At 40.5% G+C, this 27,210-nt stretch overlaps 1 pseudogene; it reads left to right on the top strand.

The window, feature by feature from the left end:
• Positions 1-225: 225 nt before the first annotated feature.
• On the top strand, positions 226-25,315 carry LOC129014697 (WASP homolog-associated protein with actin, membranes and microtubules-like; annotated as a pseudogene).
• Positions 25,316-27,210: the final 1,895 nt, after the last annotated feature.

The raw sequence follows: 27,210 nt of genomic DNA, 5'->3' as shown, positions 1-27,210 counted from the left end.
TTTTTTCAAGTTCAACAAGACCCTCCTCTCCCTTCAAGGAAGATGATTCCTAGGCATGTTTGTTATTTCTATCAAAACAGCTGAGTTTTTTTTTTTTTCATTCATATTGTTAAAATACCAATTGTGGAGCGAAAAATGCTTCAGCTGGGACTGTCCTCTTGACAGGCCGTGCGACGAGGTCAGGCCCGCGCCCGCCGAGCCCTAGGGCCGCTGCCGCCTACGGCCATGGAGGACGAGCAGCCCGACAGCCTGGAGGGCTCGGCGCCGGTCCGGGAGGGCCTCTTCGCCGAACCCGAGAGGCACCGGCTGCGCTTCCCGATGGCTTGGAACGGCGCGGAGGGCAAGTTCGCTGTGACTTGTCACGACCGCAACCGCGCAGCAGCAGCAGCGGCACGAGGGGGCCCGGCTGGGGCTGGAGCCCAAGCCCGAGGCCGCCGTGTCCCCGCCCAGCTGGGCCGGCCGGCTCTCGGCCGCGGGGTTCCGTGGCGCGCGCCGGCAGCTAGCGGCGCCGTGGCCGCCTCTGGAACGCTGCTTCCTGCGGCTGCCGCCGGAGCTGGACATGCGAGGCGGGGCCTGGGGTCTGGGGCTCCGGCTGTGGGCCCTGCTCTGGCCGGCGCCCGCGGGCCCCTGCGAGGAGGCGCTGCAGGAGCTTTGCGGGCAGCTGGAGCGCTACCTGGGCGCGGCGGCCCACCGCTGCGGCGGCGCCACCGTGCGCGACGCGCTCTTCGCGGCTAAGGGCCGCGCGGCCGACTGCGAGAGCCCGCGCGAGTTCCGGGAGCAGGGCTTGCGCGCGTGATGGGTCGAGGCGGACGCGCGGCTGCGTCAGGTAAGCGAGTCCGGGCCGCCGGCGTTAGTCCGGGCTTCGGTTACCTGGGACCCTGTGGGAGGCTCCCCCCGCGCCGAGAGCCCTAGCGGACGGGTGACGGGAGGCGCCGGCGGGCGGAGAAGGCCAAGGGTTCCCCGGTGCCCTCACCTGCGCGGGACCGCTGCGGGAAACCGGGGGGTGGGGGGAGCTCCGGGAGGGCCTGCAGAGAGGACAAGCGAAGTTAGAGCCTAGTGTCCTTGCAGCTGGGAGCTGGGCTAGGCCCCCAACCTTTGCCCTGAAGATGCAGGCAGAGCAGGATGTTGTAACGGGAAATGCCAGAAATACTGCAAGCAAAACTCAAAACAACCCATCCATGTAGGAAAGAATAACACGGACTACATGTAAACAATTCCAAGTCTGTGTATGAGGGGACGTCGCAAGTGGGATAAAATGGTTTAAAGGAAGAAATGGCTTTTAGGAGAGAGAGTGTTTTGTTTTAAGTAATATAGACTTGGTCAAATGGAAAGCCAGTAGAAAGCAAACTTTATTCATCAGTTTAGAATAACCGCATTAGTGCCCGCTTAAACTTGAAAGAGGTAGTTTGAGAGAGTAATTATTTGAGTGGTAAACTTACTGAACCTGAGGGGACGGGGAAGTACGTGTTCATAGAAGGGTTTAGGAGAAAATATGCCTTCTAAATCCACACCCACAGTTTACTATAAGGAGAGCCAGGCTGGAGTCTCGGCTCACTGCTCTTATTAACCTGAATATTTTTCTGTGCATTCTTTTGAGGAAGAGGAGGTGAAAAGAAGAATTCAGCCTAAGCTAAATATAAAATAAGTTTTCTAAATTAAAATAGTTTTATTAAAGGAGCTTGTTAGTGGGGTCATTTTTGTACTGTGAGCTTTATGTGTAAATGTGTACACACCCACTTAACGTGTTGATTTCACTTTAGAATGTGAGGAAACCACAGGGGAGTTTCAGGCCAGTCAGCTTTTGAGCTTCATTTTCACCTTAGGATGTGAGGAACCCACACGGGAGTTTCAAAAATGGTATCATTTTGTATCAGACTTGTTTTTTAAACACTTGGTTTCTCACAGAGATAGGTGGTTTCTCCTTAAAATTGAACATTTATATGATGTATTTTACTGTAGTTACTATCAGAAAAGTTAGTTTTCCCAAATTTCAGTTCACTCTGGGGTCCTATAGCATGAATGTCGTTCATTCTGTTGAGCTAGCTGTTCACGTTAGTGTAGTTCACATGTTTATCTGGAACTCAAAAATGAGGGGTTGAGGGGGAAGCTAAAATTCAAAACATGTCCAAATATATAATTTTAATATTTACTTTATATTTAGAATAGAAAAGCAATTGATTCTAGAATTAGACCAATTGCTAGCATTGCTAGGATATATAAAATGAAGCTGAATATTTTAACTCTGGAATTTTTCTGAATAGTTTGAGAAATAAGGCTGAAATGTATCACTTGCCTTAAGTTTACTTTTGCGTGTGTGTTTTAATATTGTTCAGTGAGGCTTTCACTTAAAAAAAAAAACATAATATTATTACCTGGATAAAAAATACAGCTGAAAGTAGATCACTTTATCCTTAAGCAGAAGGATGGAAATAGAAGAATTTAAGAATGTATTGGTTGAAAAACATCTATATTATTTGATTTTATTTCTCTTCTTGTGGGAGTAAAATAATTTCCAACCAAATCAGTCCACCTAGATTACATACACTGTTCAGTTTGTTTTCTGCCTTGCAGCACAAGCAATAACCAGCAGAGACTGGAACCACAGCTGAGGCTCTGTAAATGAGTTGACTGCTAAGGACTTCATGGGAATATTAACCTGGGGCATTAAGAGAATCAACATGCTAAAGTACTTGGAGACAGCTCTGTGATGTTTTATGAGGTTTGTGTGTGTGTGTGTGTGTGTGTGTGTTTTTTTTTTTTGAGACGGAGTCTTGCACTGTCGCCCAGGCTGGAGTGCAGTGGTGCCATCTCGGCTCACTGCAAGCTCCGTCCCCTGGGTTCACGCCATTCTCCTGCCTCAGCCTCCCCGGTAGCTGGGACTGCAGGCCCCTGCAACCACACCCGGCTATTTTTTTGTATTGTTAGTATACACAGGGTTTCACTGTGTTAGCCAGGATGGTCTCGTTCTCCTGACCTCGTGATCCGCCTGCTGTGGCCTCCCAAAGTGCTGGGGTTACAGGCGTGAGCCACCACGCCTGGCCCTTATGAGCTTTTAAAAAGGAATACAGCCTCACAAAACCTTTACAGTCAGAAAAGTCAAATGAAAAAATATCCACAATCTCAAGTGTTCTTTTGAGTCCTTTTCGCTGCATACTTAGTGCATAGTTGAGATTAAATTTTGTACTCTGCCTCTCCATTTAATTATAAAAGTCTCTCTTTTTTTTTTTTTGAAACGGAGTTTCGTTCTTGTTGCCCAGGCTGGAGTGCAATGGCACTATCTCGGCTCACCGCAACCTCCGCCTCCCGGGTTCAAGCGATTCTGCTGCCTCAGCCTCCCCAGTAGCTGGGATTACAGGCATGCGCCACCACGCCCAACTAATTTTGTATTTTTAGTACAGACAGGGTTTCTCCATGTTGGTCAGGCTGGTCTCGAAGTCCTGACCTCAAGCGATCCACCCGCCTCGGCCTCCCAAAGTGCTGGAATTACAGGCGTGAGCCACGGTGCCTGGCCAAAAGTCTCCATATTATTAAACAATCTTCAGAAGCACAGTGCTGAATGACTATAGTAATAATATTCTGCCATGGATATATCATAATTTATGTAACAATTCTTGTTTTATTGGACATTTTTGATGGAGGATGGTAACATTTTCATATTTAATCAATATTTTAAATTGATGTATTGAAAGTTGAGAACATGAAGGGTTCTTTTGTTTAGTTTTGTTTGTTGGGTATGTATTACACTGTCCTGACTTGAGCTTTATTCACATTTGCTCTCTAGGTTATTCAAGGACACGGAAAAGCCAACACCATGGTGGCATTAATGAAAGTTTACCAAGAGGAAGATGAAGCGTACCAGGAATTGGTTACCGTGGCAACCATGTTCTTCCAGTACTTATTGCGGCCATTTAGGGCTATGCGAGAAGTTGCAACTTTATGTAAGCTTGATATTTTGGTATTTTTTTTAATTTTTATTTTATCACATTTACTATTTATCATATATTATTTCTGTATTTACACTTAATGTTCAATCTCTGTACTTTGTTTGGGTTTACTCTTATGTTTATTTACTTATTTATTGATAGAGATGAGGTTTTGCCATGTTGCTCAAGCTGGTCTCTAACTCCTGAGCTCAAGCAGTCTGCCCACCTCGGCCTCCCAAAGCGTAGCATTACAGGTGTAAGCCACTATGCCTAGTTCACCCTTATGTTTAAATATTGAATTTATATTTAAAATTGATAGAAAATGAAGACATTTACATAGGTCAGCTTGATAGCTTAAGATTCCTACAAATTTTAAAGAGTTAAATGTTTTTTCTGGCGATGAATTTTTTTTTTTTTTTTTTTTGAGATAGGGTCTCTTTTTGTCAGCCAGGTTAGAGTGCAGTGGCACAATCTTGGCTCACTGCAACCTCCTCCAGGTTCAAGTGACTCTTCTGCCTCAGCCTCCTGAGTAGCTGGGATTACAGGTGTGCACCACCACGCCCTGCTAATTTTTGTATTTTTAGTAGAGACGGGGTTTCACCATGTCGGCCAGACTGGTCTCGAACTCCTGACCTCAAGTGAGCCACCCGTCTCAGCCTCCCAAAGTGCTGGGATTACAAGCGTGAGCCACTGCGCCCAGCCTGATGAATTGTTTTTGATGTGATGTTTATTTGCTTCAGCTGTTTTCCTCTAAGGATTCATGCAGATTTCTTAAAATAGGATGAAAATTTAAATAGCAGGACCCTAGATTGTAATTCAGTAACTTAAATTTTAGTAAATACAGTTATTGCTCTTGCTTCATTGAGCCATCAAACAACTTTGTGACACCATTCAGAAAAGGCATTCTTATTCCAGTGTTACAAATGAATCTAGAGTCCAGAGTTGTTAAATAGCTTGCCTTGGGTCTCAACAACGGGAATCAGAAGACACCTAAGAGATCTCTTGATTTCTGCCCCCTGCACTGGGCCATCTTTCCACATATAATCTCATGACCCCTGCCAGATGATTGTACTATAAAAATAGTGTCACATTTAGGTGAAACTCATGCCACTCTAACCTGTGGATAAAGTTGTTCTGTTCATTATTTTGAAAGTCTATTATTTGGAGAGTCTACTTCTTGCATATATTTTGCTTTCTTCTTCTTTTTTTTTTGACATGGAGTTTCGCTCTTGTTGCCCAGGCTGGAGTGCAATGGCATGATCTCAGCTCACTGCAACCTCCGCCTCCTGGATTCAAGCGATTCTCCTGCCTCAGCCTCCTGAGTAGTTGAGATTACAGGCATGTGCCACCATGCCCGGCCCGGCTGATTTTGTATTTTTTTAGTAGAGACGGGGTTTCTTCATGTTGGTCAGGCTGGTCTCGAACTCCTGACCTCAGGTGATCTGCCCGCCTCAGGCTCCCAAAGTGCTGGGATTACAGGCATGAGCCACCGCACCCGGTCTGTATTTTTCCTTTCTTTAAGTAACAGCTGTTTTAAGATACCATTCACAGATTTTATGTATATACATATATATAAAAAAAATACATATACGTATATATGTATATATATAAAATACATATATACGTATATATGTATGTATAAAATACATATATACGTATATATGTATGTATAAAATACATATATACGTATATACGTGTATGTATAAAATACATATATACGTATATACGTGTATGTATAAAATACATATATACGTATATACGTGTATGTATAAAATACATACACGTATATATGTATATATATAAATATATATAAAAAGATGTACAATTCAGTGATTTTTAGTATATTGAAAGTTGCACAATGATCATTACTATGTAATTTCAGGACATTTTCACCCCCAAAAGAAACTCTGTACCCATTAGTCACTCCCAACCCTGGGCAACCACCAGTCTGCTTTCTGTCTCTGTGGATTTCCCTGCTCTGGACATAGCAACAGCATTATTCAATATGTGGTCCTTTCACTCAGCACAGTGTTTGCAAGGCTAATCCATGTTGTAGCAAATATCAGGATTTCATTTCTTTTTATTGCTCAGTAATATTCATTGTATGAATATATTGCATTTTATTCATCAGTTGATGGACATTTGGGTTGTTTCCACTTTCTGGCTATCATGAATAATTCTGCTTTGAATGTTTGTGTGTAAGTTTCTGTGTAGACATATGTTTTCATTGCTCTTGTGTACGTACTGAGAAGTAGGATTGCTGGGTCCTATGATTACTCAATGTTTAACCTTTTGAAAGACTGCCAGCTGGTTTTCCAAAGTGGGTGCACCATTTTATACTCCCAAAAGCAGTAAATGAGGGTTCCAATTTGTCCACATTATCACCAACACTTGTAATTGTGTGTCTCTTTGGTTACAGCCATCCTAGTGGGTGTGAAGTGGTATCTCATTATGGTTTTGATTTGTAATTCCTTGTTGGCTAACTTGTACATATTTCTTATGCTTTGTAGAAGAAAAATTGCATATTGGATGACATAGCAGTTCATGTCTTAGTTCAGGCTGTTATAATAAAGTACCGTAGATTAGGGGCTTATAAACAACAAAACTTTTTTTCTCACAGTTCTGGAGGCTGGGTAGTCTAAGATCAAGGTGCCGGCAGATCCAGTGTCTTGTGATGGCCAGTTTTTTAATTTGTAGATCACTGTCTTGCTGTGTCTTCACATGGTGAAGAGCAGAGAGAGAGATCCTGTGTCTCCTCTTCTTTTTATAAGGGCATTCATCCCATTCTTGAGGGTTCCACCCTCATGACCTAATTACCTCCCAAAGGCCCCATCTTCAAATACCATCACACTGGGGATTTAGGCTTCAACATATGCATTTTGGGGGGATCCAAACATTCAGTCCAATACCAGTACATGTTATAAGCATGAATATACAGATACTGTCTTTCAGGTGATTATATTACATATCCCTGAAAGAAATGATAACAACAGCTAACACTTAAGTGCTGTGTTCCAGGCCCTATGCTGAGTGCTTGACAACACAGATGACTCATTTAAACAATTGTGTATTATTATTAATAGAGAGAAGCATAAGTTGACAACATTCCTCTCTAGAAAAAGTTATTCTAGGCATATGAAGTGAAAGTAGGTTTTTTTCCCCCCCTTTATGCCCCAGAGTGTCCTTTTGTCTTCCAGGTGGTGCTCAGCTTAGAGCCTTATTCATATGCAGTAAGGGACTGCTGAATGAATGAAAATTTAATTGAGTAGTAGTGTAGTTAAATTAATCCATGTGACCAATTTCCTTTCAATTTCCTAATGGTTCTATGTAACTATTAGCTTTTACTAAGATAATTTTCCCTTCTGTCTGTAGAAGTCCTTGGATGAGGATGACCTAGGTCCTAGAAGGGTAGTTGCCTTGGAGAAAGAAGCTGAGGAATGGACCAGATGGGCTGAAGCAGCTGTCGTCTCTATTCAAGATATCACAGTGAATTATTTTAAGGAGACAGTAAAAGCATTAGCAGGTGATAATCTAAAAAATGCTATATGCAGATACGTGTAATTGATTGTCATTTTATTCAAATACCATTTGAGTCCCTCTTAACGCACTAGGCACTGTGTTTTCTAAGTGGCGAGATTTCAGTGTCAAGCATTAAGAGACATTGTACAGTCTGGTGAAGAGAGAAATCTTAATTATCTATTCACTGAAGCACATGGAAAATGGCAGTGACAATAAATGGCACAAAGAAGAGAGACATGGGGCTCTGAGGGTCTGTGAGAGAGAAATTGGGCTTGATCAGGGTGGTCACTGAAGGCCTCTGAGAAGTGGCACTTGCCCCAATATCTGAAGGGTAAATGGAAGTTGAGAGAATAGAAAAAGTGAGGAGTGTTCCAGGCAGAAGGAATAGCACTGGCAAAGGTCCCCTGGCTTGAGGGAAGTTGGCAAATAGGAGCTTACAGAAAACCTGCGGGGCTGGATCGCAGAGAGTGCAGGACAATGTGGTATGAGGGAAAATGCTGGCAAGACAGGCAGGGATCAGACTGTGCAGGGGCTTGTGGGCTGGGTGAAGGACTTTTTTTCAGTCTTAAATAATTTTTGATAAAAACACCAAGTAGGACACAACTTAATGTCTGTCAGTTTGTTAAGTTATGGTACATTCATAAAAGAGAAAACTACATAGCTATTAAGCATGATTCTTGATTTTTTTTTATGAGTGGCAAGAGTTTCTGATATATTGTGCAGAATCAACAAGATATAAAGCAGAATGATGATCCTGGTTTTTTGGTCAAACTATCCATATGAGTCTGTCTGTCTAGCTAGACATAGAAACGATATGGAAGCAAGTGTGCCAAAATATAAGAAGCAGTTGCCTCAACTAGGTGAGATCATGACTTCTTATTGTCCTTTTAAAAATTGAGTACCTAAAATTTTATATTAATGACCACGTATTATTTTTATAATAATAAAAAAGTTAATAAAACAAAATTTCTTTTAAAAAAGATGTTCTGTAGGTAGTATGGAGGCAATAAAAAAAGGATTAGCTCATGATCAATGTTTCCCTTTTTAATGAGGTGTAATTATATTTTATCTTTATAGTCCAACAGGAATGCAGAAAGAAATGGAACAGGATGTGAAGAGATTTGGCCAGGCTGCCTGGGCCACAGCAATTCCCAGGTTGGAAAAACTTAAGCTAATGCTAGCTCAGGAGACTCTGCAACTCATGAGAGCGAAAGAGTTGTTTAAATCACAAAAGAGCTGAAATTCAGGGAAAGGTAAGACAAAGATAAATATAACTTTGTTTTAAAAATACACTTTTATTTTTTTTTATTTTTTATTTATTTTTTGAGACGGAGTCTCGCTCTTTCACCTAGGCAGGACTGCAGTGGTGCAATCTCGGCTCATTGCAAGCTCCGCCTCCCGGGTTCACGCCATTCTCCTGCCTCAGCCTCCCGAATAGCTGGGACTACAGGCACCCGCCACCATGCCCGGCTAATTTTTTGTATTTTTAGCAGAGACGGGGTTTCACCGTGTTAGCCAGGATGGTCTCGATCTCCTGACCTCATGATCCGCCCACCTCGGCCTCCCAAAGTGCTGGGATTACAGGCATGAGCCACCGCGCCCAGCCCCACTTTTATGTTTTAAAAATTTTGTATAAATAAAGGATACAAGTGCAGTTTTGTTCCATGGATATATTGTGTAGTGGTGAAGTTTTCACTTTTAGCGTAATCATCACCTATATAATGTAATTGTACCCATTAAATATTTCTCATCCCCCCTCCCACCCACTTACTCTTCTGAGTCTCCAGTGTCTATTATTCCACACTGTCTGTGTATACACACTACTTAGCTCCCATTTATAAGTGAGACCATGTGGTAAAGCACACTTTTATTTTTAGATAGCACTCTTCTTTCCAGGCATCATTAAGGAGCTTCTTTTCTTCACTTATTCCAACACCGTCTTCTATGGAAGGTTAGACATAAAGTTTTCCTTTGGTTAAGATGTTTCAAAATACCATATTGTAGGATTCACTTTATAGTAACACTGAACCCAGTATTGAAGTGGGTACTGTACTTGAAAATCAATCCAGCAATGTTTTCAGTACAGCTTTAAAATAATCAAAGAGATACTTCACTGAAGGATCATAGACACTTTTTTCCTATAATCTTATGACTTTAAAGCAGAAAACACTGTAAACACCTGTCTTAGTTGGCTAAGGCTGCTATAACAAGATTAAATATCACAGATTGGGTGACTTAAACAACGGACATGTATTTCTCACAGTTCTGGAGGCTGGGAAGTCCAACATCAAGGTTCCTGCAGATTCACTGCCCGGTGAGGATCCTCTTCCTGTCTGGTAGACAGCTGCCTTCTTAACTGAGTGCTCATATAGCCTTTTTTCTGTGTGTATGTTTAGCGAGAAAGAAAGTGATCCCTGTCTTTCTCTTCTAATAAGGGCACTAATCCCATGGTGGGGGTGCTATCCTTTTGACATAATCTGAACCTAATTACTTCCAAAGGACTCACCTCCAAATAACATCACATGGGGAGTTAGAGTGTCAACATATGATTTTGGTGGGACACCAATAGGCAATACATAATAATACCTCATTGCCATTTATGTTTCTCAAAACCTAAATGTTTTTCTGTGTTTCAAGGATGAGATAAAGTATTAGCATCACTAGATGAAATGAAAAAGTGTTTCTTTCCTATTTGCTCTTTTATATTTAGTACTGAACAAGGAATAGAAAATAGCTAGAATGCTTCTAAAGTTTGTTTTTAATATACTATTTATTTTAACTTATTTTTCTTTTTTCTATGAAAATAAGATGGAAGATCTTCCAGAACAAGAAAAAAATATAAATGTTGTAGATGAATTAGAAATATAATTTTATGAAATTCAGTTAGAACTATATGAAGTTAAATTTGAGATATTAAAAAATGAAGAAATACTGCCTACTACACAGTTGGACTCTCTTAAAAGACTTATAAAAGGTAAAGTTTATATTTAAGTATATAGATTACAATGTTTATAAATTTAAGGAAATACAGACCATATTATCAATTACTTTTTGTAAACTGTAACATCTGAAAATTTCCTAAAGTTTTCTTTCAGTGGTTTATTATTCAAATAATATATTCATTGTTAGCACATAGCAAAACAAAGAAAGAAAAATGATTATTATCCCAATCCCATCATCTAGAGATGCTTAATGGTTGGCTAGGCACAGTGGCTCACGCCTATAATCCCAGCACTTTGGGAGGCCTAGGCGGGCAGATCACTTGAGGTCAGGAGTTCCAGACCAGTCTGGCCAACATGGTGAAACCCCGTCTCTACTAAAAATACAAAAATACTAAACCCTGTCTCTACTAAAAATACAAAGTCCGGTGTGGTGGCACGTGCCTGTAATCCCAGCTACTTGGGAGGCTGGGGCAGGAGAATGGCTTGAACCCGGGAGGCGGAGGTTTCAGTGAGCCAAGATCATGCCACCGCACTCCAGCCTGGAAAACAGAGCGAGACTCCGTCTAAAAAAGAAAAAAAAAGAGAGAGATACTTAGTGGTAATAATTTGCTGTATAACTTTGTAGATTTTAAAATATGCTGATATATAAAAGCATAAATTTTTAACCAAAACTACATAACCAGTTCAGTAACATCTTTTTTAAATTTTTTTAATTTTTATGGGTGCATAGTAGATATATATATTTATGGGTTACATGAGATATTTTGACACAGGCATACAATGCATAATAGTCTCTTTTTCATTTAATACATAATAATTGTCTTTCTATTTCAGAAATAATAAAAGTATCAAAATTTTAATGGCTGCATAGTATTCCATTATATGGATATACCGTGATTTCCAGATTTTTGCTGTTTTGAACAGTAGTGTAGTGAACTTTCCTTTACACATGTCTTTGAGTATACGACAGATTATCTCCTTGGAATAAATATCTGAGGATGGAATTATTGGGTCAAGGGCAATGTATATTTTACATTTTGCTATGTAACAATACAACAATCATCTGAGATACATTTTTCCTCACCTCCGTATTATTTTCTGATTTCTAAATTTCATACTACGTAGTGGCCCTCTAGATAGGTTGTACATTTAAAATGACGCTCCCAGGCTGGGTGTGGTGGCTCACGCCTGTAATCTCAGCACTTTGGGAGGCTGAGGGGCAGATCACTTGAGGTCAGGAGTTCAAGACCAGCTTGGCCAACGTGGTGAAACCCTGTCTCTACTAAAAATACAAAAATTAGCAGGGCGTGGTGGTGGGCGCCTGTAATCCCAGCTACCTGGGAGGCTGAGGCGGGAGAATCGCTTGAACCTGGGAGGTCGAGATTGCAGTGAGCTCAGATGGCAGACTCTGTCTCAAAAAAAAAAAAGAAAAAAGACACTCCCATCAGCAGAATATGAGTGTGTATGTTTCCCAGACTCATACCATTCTTTTGCATTTTTGCTTACTTGACAGAGAAAATGGCAATCTTCCAATTTTCATTTATTTAATTATGAGTGAATATTGAACAAAATTTTGTATGTTTACAAGCCATTTGTACTTATTTTATGAAATGCCTATTCATAGTCTTTGTCCGTTTTTCTTTGGAATATTTCCTTTCGACATTAAGAATAATATCCTCTATTGTCTGTCATATATTGCAAATAATCTCTCCTTGTCATTTGCGTTTTCTTGCCTTTCAGAAATATTTAATTTTTATGAAGTCGTGTTTATCGATTTTTTCCCCTATGGCTTTTGCTTTTAGTATTATGTCTGGCAATAGTCTCCTATCCCAAAATTATGTCAATATATACTTATGTTTTCTTTTAGTATGTTTATGATGTTACTTTTTAAAACATTTAATTCTTTAGTCCAGGTGGAATTTATTTTGATTGTGGTAGGAACTGAAACTTTCACTCAAATTGTTAAGCAGTCCCAATCACTGATTTTAAAAACATTTTCCCTAAATGTTTAACATTTCTCCAGTTAAACATTAGATTGACTTTGGTCTGTTTCTAAGTTGTTCTCCTCCATTGGTTCGTGAGTGGCTTCTGCTGCTGGCTCCATACTGTTCTCATGACTGTCTTGGAGGCACATTTTAGGGTCTGGTAAGGCAAGCACCCCCCCATTACTTCACAAGTTTTCTGACTATTTTCACTCCTTTATTCTTCCAGATGAAATTCAGAATCAAGTTCAAAACAAAAACTCGTTGGAATTTTGATTGTGATTTTGCTTCAAATTAGAGATTACTTTGGGGAGAGTAGTGGTCTTTGCAATTTTGAATCTTCCTACCCAAGAACATGGTATGTCTCTCTCCATTTATTTAAATCTTTTTTCCTAAAGTTCCTCCAAGTTTAATAAATTTCTTCACATAGATCCTGAACTTTTAGTTTAATCCTGAGTATTCAGAATTTTTTTCAGTAGTTTCAGGTTATAAGCATTTTACATATTTAGGAAAAAAATTACATTAAAAAAAGAAGTTAATCTGGAAGGATGCATGCCAAATTGTTCATAATGTTTTTCCTCTGAGAATGACTCAGAAGGTTTGGGGAAGAAGCAATAGAATTTCACTGTTTATTTAATGTACTTCGGGAGGGTTTGAATTTGTTACAGTAAGCATGACTTTTAAAAAATCAATATGAAATCAAGATTAAATATCACTAAGGCATCTTAATAATATATTGCTGATAGAATATAAGTTGCCTTTCTGGAGGGCATTGTGGCAATGGGTATCAAGATCCTTAAATACTTATCTGCTAAGGAAGTGATAAAAAGTGTACACAAAGATTTATACAGAGATGTTCATCACAGTGAAATGAATAATGGAACATTGGAACAGCCTAACAACATGGATTGCTTAAATTAGAGAATACTATGCTGCCATTAAAATTTATCTTTTTTAATTTCTTTTTATTTTTGGAGATGGAGTCTTGCTCTGTTGCCCAGGCTGGAGTGCAGTGGCACGATCTCGGCTCACTGCAACTTCTGCCTCCCAGGTTCATGCTGTTCTCCTGCCTCAGCCTCCTGAGTAGCTGGGATTATAGGCACACGCCACTGTGCCCAACTAGTTTTTGTATTTTTAGTAGAGACGGGGTTTTGCCATGTTGGCCAGGCTGGTCTTGAACTTCTGACCTCAGGTGTGCCACCTGCCTTGGCCTCCCAAAGTGCTGGGATTACAGGTGTGAGCCACCGCACCTGGCCTAAAAATTTATTTCCATCCCATGGAAAATGTTCTTTTAGAACTCCATTGATATGTGTAGCTATGTAAGTAGTATGTGTATGTGTGTGTGTGTGTGTATATACGTATGTCTATACAGGTATGTATACATGCATATACTACTTACAGGTATATGCACACATGCTACTTACATACATGTGTATAGTCATGTATATATACATGTGTATATGTATATTACATTTATACACATACATTTTTTATATGTTAATAGCGATTCTCAGTGGTGGGATTACAAGTGATCTTTATTTTCCTTACATTTAAAAAAATTCAGTGCAGTTTTACAAATAATAAAATATGTTTTAAACAATCATTAATACATTTTTGGAAAAACAGGATGAAGTTGTCTATTATGATCCATGTGAAAGTCCAGAGGAACTTAGTCATTGACTGTGGTGGGGCTGCAGGATGATAAGAATTCGGAAGTGAAAGAACTCAGAAGGCAGTGCCAGCAGCTGGAGTCTATTAAACCGGGCAGGATCTGTGTCAAAAGAGCTTCTCTCCAGAGTAGAAAGGTAGGTACGCTCAGAGCGGCTTTCTTTTCTTTTCTCTTCCAGAGATTTATTCTTGTATGAAGGATAAAGAGGTATTGAAATAAGGTTTTTACCCACACAGTGATTAATTTTTTGTGTGCTTATGCACTTATCCATGGCTATAGTTAAAATGATTTTAAATATTTTTCTTAAAAATATTATTTTTTTCTTTTGGGTTTTAAGCATTTAGCAGATCTCAAGGTTTTAATTTATTCATTCAACAACTATTTGTTGAATGCCCACTGCATACACAGGCACTTTATTTTTATTTTTTTGAGACAGAGTCTTGCTCTGTCACCCAGGCTGGAGTGCGGAGGCACGATCTTGGCTCACTACAACTTCCGCCTCCTAGGTTCAAGTGATTCTCATGTGTTAGCCTGCCAAGTAGCTGGGTTTACAGGCACGTGCCACCACGCCCAGCTAATTTTTGTATATTTTGTAGAGACGGGGTTTCGCCATGTTGGCTAGGCTGGTCTTGAACTCCTGACCTCAAGTGATCTGCCCACTTGGCCTCCCAAAGTCCTGGGATTGCAGGTGTGAGCCACCGCCCCTGGACCATGAGTACTTTAAAAACTACAATAGGTAGAAACCCTATTTCTAATAACCAACTATAACAATTCTAAATATATTTTACTGTAAATTATTGAGTACACAAAACAATTACAGATATAACAATATTCAGCTCACCTCAGATCTTGTATTTGGTGATTTTTTTCTTAATTTTTAAAAATCCATGAATACATAAAAAGATAACACTAAGAAATTTAATTGTTTCCGACAGAAAAGGAAGCTTCTATATATCATTTTTATACAGACTTTTATATGTATTTACTCATATTTACTATACTTTTCTCCCTTTTTTTTTGTTTTGAGATGGAGTCTTGCCCTGTCTCCCAGGCTGGAGTGCAGTGGCGCAATCTTGGCTCACTGCAACCTCTGCCTCCCCAGGTTCAAGCGAGTCTGCTGCCTTAGCCTCCTGCGTAGCTGGGATTACAGGCGCCTGCCACCACGCCTGGCTAATTTTTGTATTTTTAGTAGAGATGGGGTTTCACCATGTTGGTCAGACTTGTCTTGAATTCCTGACCTCAAGCAATCCACCTGCCTCAGCCTCCCAGAGTGCTGGGATTACAGGCATGAGCCACTGTGCCCAGCCTACTATACTTTTCTTGTTAGAATTAAGAAAACTTGAAAATTGTGACTTTTGTAGCTTACAAAAATGTTGATTACTCTTCTATGTAATACGAATACTTAAAAAAAACTTGTCTAGGTGCTGTGGCTTATGCCTGTAATCCCAGCACTTTGGGAGGTTGCGGTGGGAGAATCACTTAAGGCCAGAAGTTCGAGACCAGGGACAACACAGTGAGACCTCATCTCTGTGATGCGCACCTATAGTCCCAGCTACTCAAGAGGCTGAGGCAGGAGGATCGCTTGAGGCCAGGAGATTGAGGCTTCAGTGAGCTGTGATTGTACCACTGCACTCTAGCTGGGGTGATAGAACAAGACCCTGTCTCTAATAAAAAATAAAAATAAAAAATTTTGTTAGAAGAATATATTCTTTGCATGTTCGTGTTTAAGAATTGTACTTCTGAATTTAGGAACGGTTATTCAGAGGATTTGAAGATCTACAGGCATTTGCCCTTTGCTCCACATTTCAGAAAACCCATGAGCCCCAAGAGGAGTCTCCTTTGGCACTCCCATGGTGCTGTGGATGAACAGATACCTCCACCTCCTTGGCAGTGTTATATGTATATGTATATGTATATAAAATGCTCCTGTGCCTTCTCTTATCCAGACTTGGAGCATTAACCTTCACTCTCAAGATATAATCACTCCTCTTACCCCATTTAGAGGAGCTCTTTCCACTGATTCTGGAAATGTTGGAATTTGGAAGGCACTCGGTTCATAGATTGGTAGTTGAGGTGAGCTCTTAACTTGGGTTCAGATCACAGCCTGGCCACTTAGGGTAGCCATGTGACATTAGGCAAACTACTTAAATCTCTTTTCGGCTCACAGTTTTCTCCTCTGTTAAAAGACGGTGACAGACCGGGCACAGCACCCGTAATCCCAGCTATTCAGGAGGCTGAGGCAAGAGAATCGCTTGAACCCAGGAGGCGGAGGTTGCAGTGAGCCAAGATCACGCCATTGCACTCCTCCAGCCTGGGCAACAAGAGCAAAACTCAGTCTCAAAAGAAAAAAAAAAAAATAGTGGTAATAATACAAATTTCATGTGAAGATAAAGTATCATAAGGCATGAAAAGTACTTGTCATTGAAGCTAAAACCTACTCAATAAATGTTAGTATTATCTGTGAGTATTACTGTATTATTTTTTACATAGATTAAAGATTTTATGTATATATAGCATATTATATATTGGTATAGTGAGTGGTTAAGCACAGGTGAAACACAGTGATAACAATTTTTCAGGTATTTGTAGATTGCTCTGTGTTTGTAGGTATGCTTGGAAATGTAATTAGTATTTATAATGTTATGGGGAAATGTGTTTAAAACAATCACATTAAAACATTGTTGGGACACATCCCATTTAAGAATTGGGGCTGCCTGTATGTCCTCTCCTGGTTGGAGGATTGTTTTCATCTCTTAAAGCACTCTGCTGGGAACAAATTATTTCCATAAGCAGCCAGGCAACTCTCATCATAGACTCTGAAGGAGACAGTACCATTGGGCCGCGCCAGAACTAATATTAATGAATGCCTTACACTATGCCCAAATGCAGTGCTTTCTTCTTTTAACCTTTTATGCTATACCAGGGTAATATTAAAAACCATGTAGGTGATTTGTATTATTCCACCAGGATCAGTGCAAAGAAAATCATCGGCTCAGATTGCAACAGGCTGAAGAAAGCATAAGATATTCTCGTCAGCATCACAGTATTCAGATGGTGAGTGTCCTCTGAAGGAAAATGTTTTGTTTGTGTAGCATGACATGCAGGCCTAGATTTGTGGAAACTGGAATTGTGTTGCCCTGGACCCGCAGCTGTCAGCCATCTTGCCTCCAGGTCTGCAGTCTGGGCGCAGCCTTGGGGTGGTAATGTTGGGGTACAGCCTCTTTCTTTGTCAAGACATTTTTATTGTATGCCAAGACATTTTTTGTAATGTTGAGCAATTTACAAATATACATTTGTTTAAATACAGAAAAGAGACAAGATAAAAAGGAGCAAAAGAAAAAAGAATGGATCAACCAAGAACGTCAAACACTCCAACGATTGAGAGCATTTAAAGATGTAAGTTCTATAAACCACCACCTCATCTACACTTCTGGGGAAATAAATGAAGACTGCTCTAAAGAGGAAAGGATAAAGTATTAAGAACAGGTCATTCAGAACAAGAAACATTTAAAAATAACATTATTTCTGGTATATCAATAAAAAGCAACAACAAAAATAGAATATCAGTGATTCAAAACCCATGACATAAAATAACTGCTGTTTTTTACATCACAACACACTTGGGTTCCTGCTCTGCACTCCTCACTGAGTAGTCCTAACTGGCACTGGTGGTTTAGATTGGCAGGGAAAACTGAAAACTGTTCAACTCCCTTGACTTTAGCTGGCATTTCCTCTCATTTGTAATAAACAGTTCTTTAAAATGTTATACAGGCAGCATTGTGATATAAGTGTAGTGAAAGTGCCCAGTTAAAAGTAAAATGTGGTTTTTTTTTAATATCTACAACTTTCTTTTTTCTTTTTTTTTTTAAAGTATATACTTAAGAGGGTAATGTTATTTTTTATGTCCTCTGTTCCAGGCCTACATTTGTATTTCCTCCACAAAATGATCCTGAGTCTGTAATTTTTGTTCTATTTGACTTTATTATTAGAGATAAATTTGTTTAATTAAAAAAAGCTGCTATGAAGATTCAAAAAATAATTTTTTGCTTTTATTTTTAATTGACACATAATTGTACATATTTATGAGGTATAGTGTGATATTTTGATACAGGTATATAATGTGGAATGATCAAATCAGGATAATTAGCGTATCTATCACCTCAAACATTTATCTAAAGGTAAATAGGTTTTTTTAAATAATGTAAATAGGGAGTCCGGCACGGTGGCTCACGCCTATAATTCCAGCACTTTGAGAGGCTGAGGCAGGCGGATTGCTTGAGACCATGAATTTGAGACCAGACTGGGCAACATGGTGAAACCCGAGCTCTCCTAAAAATACAAAAATTAGCCGGGCATGGTGGTGCATGCCTGTAGTCCCAGCTACTTGGGAGGCTAAGGCACAAGAATCACTTGAGCCTGGGAGGCAGAGGTTGCAGTGAGCTAAGCTTGCGCCACTGCCCTCCAGCCTGAACAACAGAGTGAGACTCTTCTGCCTCAAAAAAAAAAAAAAAAGTAAATAGGGGCTTATTAAAGAATATCATTGAATTTACCGACTATAAAACATAGACCTGCTTTCATTCCCCAGCCTCTTCACAAAGACCCAAGTTTATTATAGCCCCAAAAAAGGAAACAACCCACTTTATCCCAGAAAAGATTCTGGAATAGGTATCAGATGCCTTCCATATACCAGGCACCATGCTAGGCACTTCACATTCACTCTTAGTTCTTGAAACAGCCTTGTGAGATAGTTTCATCACCACTTTACAAATGAGTAACCAAGGTTCAGAATGGTTGGTTACACAACTTAGTTCAAGGTTAAACAGGCATTGAAGCCAGGTCTTACTCCAGAGCCAGACATGGCTTCTCAGCGTAGGCAACACATCCAGATTCCCTGGAGAGCTTCTTCTAAGTACTAACGCCCAGCCCCACCCACAGAAATTCTGATGGTTTGGGTTTGAACTGCAGCGGGAAGCATGAATTGAAGGAGCTGCATGAATACCAGATGAACGCAGAGCTAGTGAGGTGGAGAGGAACTGGCGGGTCGCCGTCACAGAGTTTCGATGAACAGAATGGAGTTAGTGTGGAGGAAGGGATCCAAGGGCGGCCAGCCCGTCTCCTCAGCTGTCACTCAGATCAAGGAATTGTTTGGCAGTACAGAAGATTACTTTTTCATGTGTGGGTGATACGAAAATGGGAGGGGTAGGCAGATTTAAGATGACAGAATCAGGCCTCCTAACCTCCCAGTGAAACTGGAACAATTAGTTAAATGCTAACAAGTTCACCCAAAATTTGGATAAATTACTGGTTTTCTAGTGCAGAAAAGCCCATGTGGAGCTATGCACTTGCATGGGGTGATAGGAAAGTCTGTGTGGCTTAAGTTTTGGGTAAAAGAATTTGAGAATTCAATTTCCTTCAGCTTAATGAGCCATCTGTGTGATGAAAGCTCATGGGCTTTTGGGATGTATGGACAGCAGCATCCTGTGTAGAATAAGGGAGTTCTGTGTTTACCAAGAAGTGCCACCCTTGAAGGGGACATAGCCAGTTTGAGCACATTTAGAAGGGAGGAAGTAGGAGAGGGAGAAAACTAGAAATAATATCTTGTGATACATGATATCTGTTGAGATCAAGGAAGTTCTTTGAATATCTGAAGGGCTGCACGAGGTAAAGGATTTAATTTATCGTGGGTGGACAGACTGCCTGTGTAATATAAGGCAGAACTTGGCCAGGCACCGTGGCTCACGTCTGTAATCCCAGCACTTTGGGAAGCTGAGGCAGGCAGGTTGCTTGAACCCAGGAGTTTGAGACCAGCCTGGGCAACAAAGCGAGACCCCGTCTCTGCAAAAAAAACAAAGGGAAACTTAATAGTTCAGAGTCACAGTGACATGCTGCAGCCGGGATGCCACAGAGGGCATCCTTGAGTGGTTCAGGGAACCCCAACATCAGGGATGACCTGATCAGTTGGATGGAGATCAGCTGGATGACCACTGCAGTTTAGCCCTCTGGCCCAGTTTCTGGGATTCTAATTCTGCTGGCATGCTCTCTGACAGAAGGCTGCAGGACGGCAGCTGCATGGCTGTGTCTGCATCGGGGAAGTTTGGGGGCTTGTTGCCATGACATTGCTATTTGTCCTGAAAGGAGCAGAATGTGAGGGAAATGGAAATAGTCCTTGAGTTAATCATGGATTGCATGGTGTGTGTGTGTGTGTGTGTGTGTGTGTGTGTGTGTGTGTGTGTGTGTGTTTGTTTTGGGTTTGCATTAATAGGATCATATTGAATGCATCCTTTGCCAGTGTCTTTAACTTAGGTTTTTGAGATATATTCATGTTAATATGTATAGAGCTAGTTCATTTTAATGAGTTCATAGTATTACATTTTATGTTTTATTGGCTAATCAGCGCCTTCTTTAGGGACCTCCTCTCAAGATTAGCTCTTTGTAGGGCTAGGTTTTTCTTTATCAAATGAATACCTGAAAGACCAGAACTTTTTCAATTTACATTTTTTAAATTATGAAATTAACTCTAAGCCTAAAAGTTAGAGAAAATAAATATCCACAGGCTCTGTAATAGCTGCCACTCAGATGTCCACTGTGCTGGCATTTTTCATAGAGCTTTTCTCATTTTTAATTGTAATACATACTATTTTATATCTGGTTTTCATTGAACACTATATCATCTGATTTTTTCAGATGTTTCAGGGGTTGTACTATTTATGACTTTTTATGACTACTTAATATTTTGAATAGATTTGTCATTTTTTCAACTAGTATCCTATTATTTGTATTTTAGCATTTCTAATTTTCCATACTAAAATTGATGACTATTTTCCTCTATACATATGCTTTCGTGTCTTCATTTTACTACAGAGAAGGTAATACTTGATCAGAGGATATAAATGCTTATCTTTTAGCCCATGAGAAATGGACTCGGTAGCGAGGATGGCTGTGCAAACAGGAAGGAGCCACTTTGTGAATTAGACCATCCGTGCATAGAAACGCATGTGTTTATAGATTTCTAGAAAGTTGCAGCATTTTGAGGGTTTGCACTTGTGGCAGATTCCTCACCATGGTTTTTCATTTTCAGAAATGCCTAGCTCAATCTGTCTGAAACACCTCTGGCTCAGAATCTGTGGCTCCAAACCTGCCAGGTGACCTTTCCCAGCAGACGTGCTTGCCGGCTTCCCAGGTGGTGTCAGTGATTCACCCGTCCTCTAGGAAAACTAGAGGTGTTCCCCTATCAGAAGCTGGTAAAGTGATAAGCCCCAAGTGTCGACTGTCATGGAAATATCCCTGTCCAGCTTTTTGTTCCAGTTGGTGATCAAACACATTGCAAATCCAGTGAGGAACTGTCACTGCCACCACCTCCTCCTCCACCACCACCACCACCACCCCACCCCCTCCTCTGCCTGCTCTGTCCTCATCCTCTCAAGCTGCAACTCATCAGAACTTAGGCTTCTGGACTCCAGTGAAAGATGACCAGCCACTTCCTCTAGTGTGCGAATCACCTGCTGAGAGACCACGTGACTCCTTGGTAAGTTTTCCATGTCCAGGATCTATGGATGAAGCGTTGGCCTCCTTGAGGCACGGCAGAGCTCCTCTCCAGAAGGTGGAAGTGCTGGTGGTGTGTCCTCCCCGTGCCTCAGTCAATGAGCACATTCTGGCTGCCATAAGGCAAGGGGTCAAACTGAAGAAAGTTCACCCTGATATTGGCCCAAAACCCAGCAGCAAACCAACCAGCAACAGATGCTACAGTGATCTTGAGAGGAGAATCAAGGCCGCACTCCAGAGGATCAAGAGGGTGTCTGCTGACTCAGGAGGACAGCGACGAGCAGGACCCTGGCCAGTGGGACTGTTAGGCTCAAGTTTGACAAAGGCATCCGCCACTGTAGGCTTGAATAAAGTGGGTGAGGCTAAGACCTATTGAAAAGCACACTAACAGGGTGCTGGTAGTTGGGCCACATAACATTCCGGAAGATCAGCAGGGCCTTTTGTGGGATGCTGCAGCATTTTTTTTTTTTTTTTTTTTTTGAGAGATGGAGTCTCGCTCTGTTGCCCAGGCTGGAGTGCAGTGGTGCAATCTTGGCTCACTGCAAGCTCCACCTCCCGGGTTCATGCCATTCTCCTGCCTTAGCCTCTCGAGTGGCTGGAACTACGGGCACCCGCCACCATGCCCAGCTAATTTTTTGTATTTTTTAGTAGAGACGGGGTTTCACCATGTTAGCCAGGGTGGTCTCAATCTCCTGACCTCATGATCCACCTGCCTCGGCCTCCCAAAGTGCTGGGATTACAGGCGTGAGCAACTGCACCCGGGCTTTTTTTTTTTTTTTTTGAGGTGGAGTCTCACTCTGTTGCCCAGGCTGGAGTGCAGTGGCACGATCTTGGCTCACTGCAACCTCCACCTCCCGGGTTCAAGCAATTCTCTGCCTCAGCCTCCCAAGTAGTTGGGATTACAGGCACGTGCCACCACATCCACCTAATTTTTGTATATTTAGGAGAGACTGGGTTTCACCGTGTTGGCCAAGCTGGTCTTGAACTCCTGACCTCATGATCCACCTGCTTTGGCCTCCCAGGGTGTTGGGATTGCAGGTGTGAGCCACCGTGCCTGGCTGATGCTGCAGCTTTTATGTGATGCGGTGACTCTTAAAACTGGGGAGGGAAGTAGACATGAGAGTTTCATACACCACCCCATACGTGGGATGTCAAGACCCATCGGATGTGTCGCTGGCCTAACAGAAGAGCACTTATTTCTCACCATGGGTGATCTAGAATTGTTCCCTGATTCTGAAAGAAGTTTACTCTACTCTGGTAAGCAGCACTATTAGACTACTGACTGTGGCCTCCTGTGCATATGGAATAGTGATTTCTCAGATTTATAGGTTTGAATGTGAATGTTATCAATAATCAGAATAAATTACTTATATTCAGGAAAAAATACCCATTGTGCACATATTTTTATAAAATTATACATAAACACTTTATTTTTATGTCATTCTAAATAATTTTTTGTATGTTTCTATTTCCAAATGTTTGGTAATAGATAGGAATATGATTGATTTTATTTATTGAGTTTGCGTATAACCACATTACTAAACTCACATATTGAGCATTTTAATAGGTTATTTTGAATAGTTTTACATAGACTGTTAAGTTGTCTGAAAATAGAAACAGGTTTAATTCTTCCTTTCTGATGTGGATGTTACTGATTTTTTTCCCTACATTACTGATCTGGCTAGCACTGTCAGTATAAAGTTGAATATAAGTGGTAAAAGAGCTGACTTCTTGCCTTGGACCCAGTTTTTAAATCAGTCGGAGAGTCACCATTAAGTGTAATTTAGTGGTAGTTTTGGTTTTTTGTTTGTTTGTTTGTTTTGTAGATGGCCTCTATCAGGTTAAGTTCCCTTTTCTCATTTTGCTGAGAGTTTTTATAAAGAATAGCTATTGAATTTTGTCAAATGCTTTTGCTGCATCTGCTGAAATGATACATTTATTCTTCATCTACCTAATGTTGCAATTTATATCTGTTGAGCTTTGAATGTTGAACCAGGCTTGCATTCATGGTATAAATCACTTGTTTGTAAAGTATTGTTTTTAAATATTGCTAGGTTTGATATCTTAGTATTGTATTTTTATATTTGTCTTCATGTGTTTTTCTTTTCTCATAAGTGTCTGTACCCCCTTTTTTTTTTTCTTTAAAGAGAAATGATGAGAGAGATTGTCTCTCTTGAAGTTCTCAGTGCCTGTGCATTACTGCCACTACACAGCTAGTTTCATGACAACAGCTTCAGAACCAGAGCTGGCTTCCAGGCAAGGCTGGGTGGGGAAGAAAGAGAAAAACAAAAGAATTATTTCGCTATGCCGAGACCCTAACCTAGCGGTGCTAGAGGAATTAAAGACATACACACAGAAATATAGAGGTGTGAAGTGGAAAATCAGGGCTCTCACAGCCTTCAGACCTCAGCCCCGAACAGAGATTTACCCACGTATTTATTAACAGCAAGCCAGTCATTAGCATTGTTTATATAGATATTAAATTAACTAAAAGTATCCCTTACGGAAACAAAGGGATGGGCCGAATTAAAGGAATAGGTTGGGCTAGTTAACTGCAGCAGGAGCATGTCTTTAAGGCACAGATCGCTCATGCTATTGTGTGTGGCTTAAGAATGCCTTTACGCGGTTTTCCACCCTGGGCGGGCCAGGTGTTCCTTGCCCTCATTCCCGTAAACTCACAATCTTCCAGCGTGGGTGTTAGGGCCATTATGAACATGTTACAGTGCTGCAGAGATTTTGTTTATGGCCAGTTTATAGCCAGATTTTGGGGGGCTTGCTCCCAACACTCTACATATGCTCCATTTTACAGAGGCTTCATTCTTGGTTCTCTAGCTAAAAAGAGTAGAAATTTTGCACACCTGGGTTAGAAAAAAAAATAGCCATTAAACCCACCCCTGTTACAGGTCACTATTGGTATTTTGATTTTGCTTTCAATCCATCTGTTATTGTTTACTTTTAAGAGTTCTTGATAGTTGCTTTTTATGTCCAGAGTTTTAATTTCAATCAGAAGGAAAATAGGCCTTGGTGAGCATGCTTTGTCTTGGCTGGTGCCAGAAGTCTATACTCAAATATTTTTAAAATAATTTTTAGTTGAATAACAAGTTAGACCTGTGCTTAGCTTTCTCATTGTTTTCCTAAAAATAGAAAAGGTTTTAAATACTTTAACCATGAAATAATTTAAAGCAGGTTTAAAATAAACTCCTTCGTTTTGCCTATTGTATTACTCTGTTCTCACACTGCTAATAAAGACATACCCAAGACTGGTAATTTACAAAGTAAAGAGGTTTAATTGACTCACAGTTCCACATGGCTGGGGAGGCCTCCCAATCATGGCAGAAGGTGAATGAGGAGCAAAGTCACATCTTACATGGTCGCAGGCAAGAGAGAGCATGTGTGCAGGGGAATTCCCCTTTATAAAACCGTCCGATCTCATGAGACATTCACTCTCATGGGAACAGCATGAGAAAGACTCACCTCCATGAGTCAGTTACCTCCCACTGTGTCCCTGCTACAACATGTGGGAATTGTGGGAGCTAAAAATCAAGATGAGACACAGTCAAACCATATCTCCTATATACATTCACACTAGCGTTTTAGTTGTAGAACTAGTTCTATGTTACTATCTCAATTAATTTTTCCACAATTTTGTAAGGAAAAATAATGCCTTCTTTGAATTTCATGTGTAAATGATAGTTTTAGTTTTGTGTCATTTTGTCCAATAAATTCTGAAAATCTTTGTATTGACAGTGTGTTATCTCTGCACAACCATCTATGTATAAGAGCGCTCAGTAAAAAGAATAAAGAGGAAAAAGCACTGGATCTATATTTATACAAAACAAGCTACCAGCAGAGCCCACTGGGAGTGGTCATGATATAATCAGGAATGTTATATTCACAGGTTGTAGATCTGCATATGAGAAGAGGGTTTGCAGATAGCAGATTCTAGAAAAGTTGTCTAATCAGACAGTAAATGCAGGTGTCGAAGCACTGAACAAAAATAAGCTGCTTTAATTACTTATAAGAGGGAAGTACAAGTCATTATTCCATCTGCTAATTTACAGACTGTAAGATACCCTTTAAAAGCAGCAGTAAGTAAACTCTTCATAAAAGTTAGACTCTATGACAAATCCACTGCCTTTCTTCTTTTGTAGCAGGGCCTTTCTTTTTAATGACTATTTTTTGTTTTTGGAGATGAAGTCTCTGTCACCCAGGCTGGAATTCAGTGGCATGACTGATCACTGCAGCCTGGACCTCCAGCTCACATAATCCTCCTGCTTCAGCCTCCTGAGTAGCTGGGACTACAGGTGTGTGCCACCATGCCTGGCTTTTTAAAAAAAAATTTTTGTAGAGATGGTGTCTCGCTATGTTGCCCAAGCTGATCTCAAACTTCTGGATTCAAGCACTTCTGCCCAAAGTGCTAGGATTATAGGTGTGAGCCACCGTGCCCAGGCTAGTGACTATTTTTGAAAAAAGAAACACATTACCCTCCCTTGTTAATCACTTATGTACAAAAATGCATGTTTTGCTGTTGATCTGTTTTAACTAACTTTCTACATAAATAACACATTTGTACATGTATATGTGCAGATATATTTATAATGTTAAAACTGTGTTTAAGTGATGTTTACTAAACAGGATAAAATTTTGTTTGGAAAATTGAGATGTGAAATTTTATCTAGTTAATCTATAGTCCTTTCCCTTATGGTGTCCAGCTCTATGCAGGCTCTGCCTCACTCCAGATTATGTAAATATCAATTCATATTCAAATGAATTTGAAATTTAGCTTTCAACGTTTGCCTTTTCAATTCATCTTGAAATTATTGTGGTTATATTATTTCCTATCCACTAGCATACTTTTTAATCCCAACAGTAATGTTTCTGAAAAGACCACTAGTTCTTCTGTTGAGCAGTTACTGATACCTTGCCATTCAAGAGGAGGATAGAGATGCCCACAGCCCCTCTCCTTCAACCACATATGTCCAAGTAAAACTAGTATTTCTTCCTTTTAAAAAGATAGACATAATTATTTTCCATATTATTGAATACATTTCTGTTGTAACCTCAGTTCTACTCTTCAGAATCCTTTGTTCGATTTTCTTGTAGTTGATTTGATGATCCCACTCACACTTTCCTACCAGTTGTTCCAGAGACAATGGGCTTAGTCACACGGTGGGGAGACACGTTTGTGGGGGTTGGGTGGAAGTTCTGGTTCAGGTCTGCATCTCTGTTCACCATAATTTATGATGATGCTGTAACTCACATCTGCTCTTTGATGAGAAGTCACACAAGTAATTGCTAAATTAACCCGTCAAATCTAACTATCATTCAGCTATGTCTCACTGAGCCTTTTCTGGACAAATCATGTTGTTCTCAAGAATATTTATGTGACTTTATCCTTTGGGCAAAGGCTATAGGCAACGGAGGCGATAGGGGAAGTATGTGGAAGGTTGACCCACATAGCTGTTTCCATATGCAACTTTTCAATCTTCTTGATTTCTGCTTCTCTTCCCAGTTCTTATCATCCATAGTGATTTTTGGAAAAACTGCCACTACGTTGGCATTGTGAGTACTCAGAGTGGTGGGTCTCTTCTCCTTAGCTAGACTGTCAGGACAATTCTATTCACTTTCAGACT

Source organism: Pongo pygmaeus, chromosome 16, assembly GCF_028885625.2.
Source record: "Pongo pygmaeus isolate AG05252 chromosome 16, NHGRI_mPonPyg2-v2.0_pri, whole genome shotgun sequence".
Classification (NCBI taxonomy): Eukaryota; Metazoa; Chordata; class Mammalia; order Primates; family Hominidae; genus Pongo; species Pongo pygmaeus.
The sequence above is the reverse complement of the archived record's forward strand: the minus strand, read 5'-3'. Positions and strand labels throughout refer to the sequence as shown.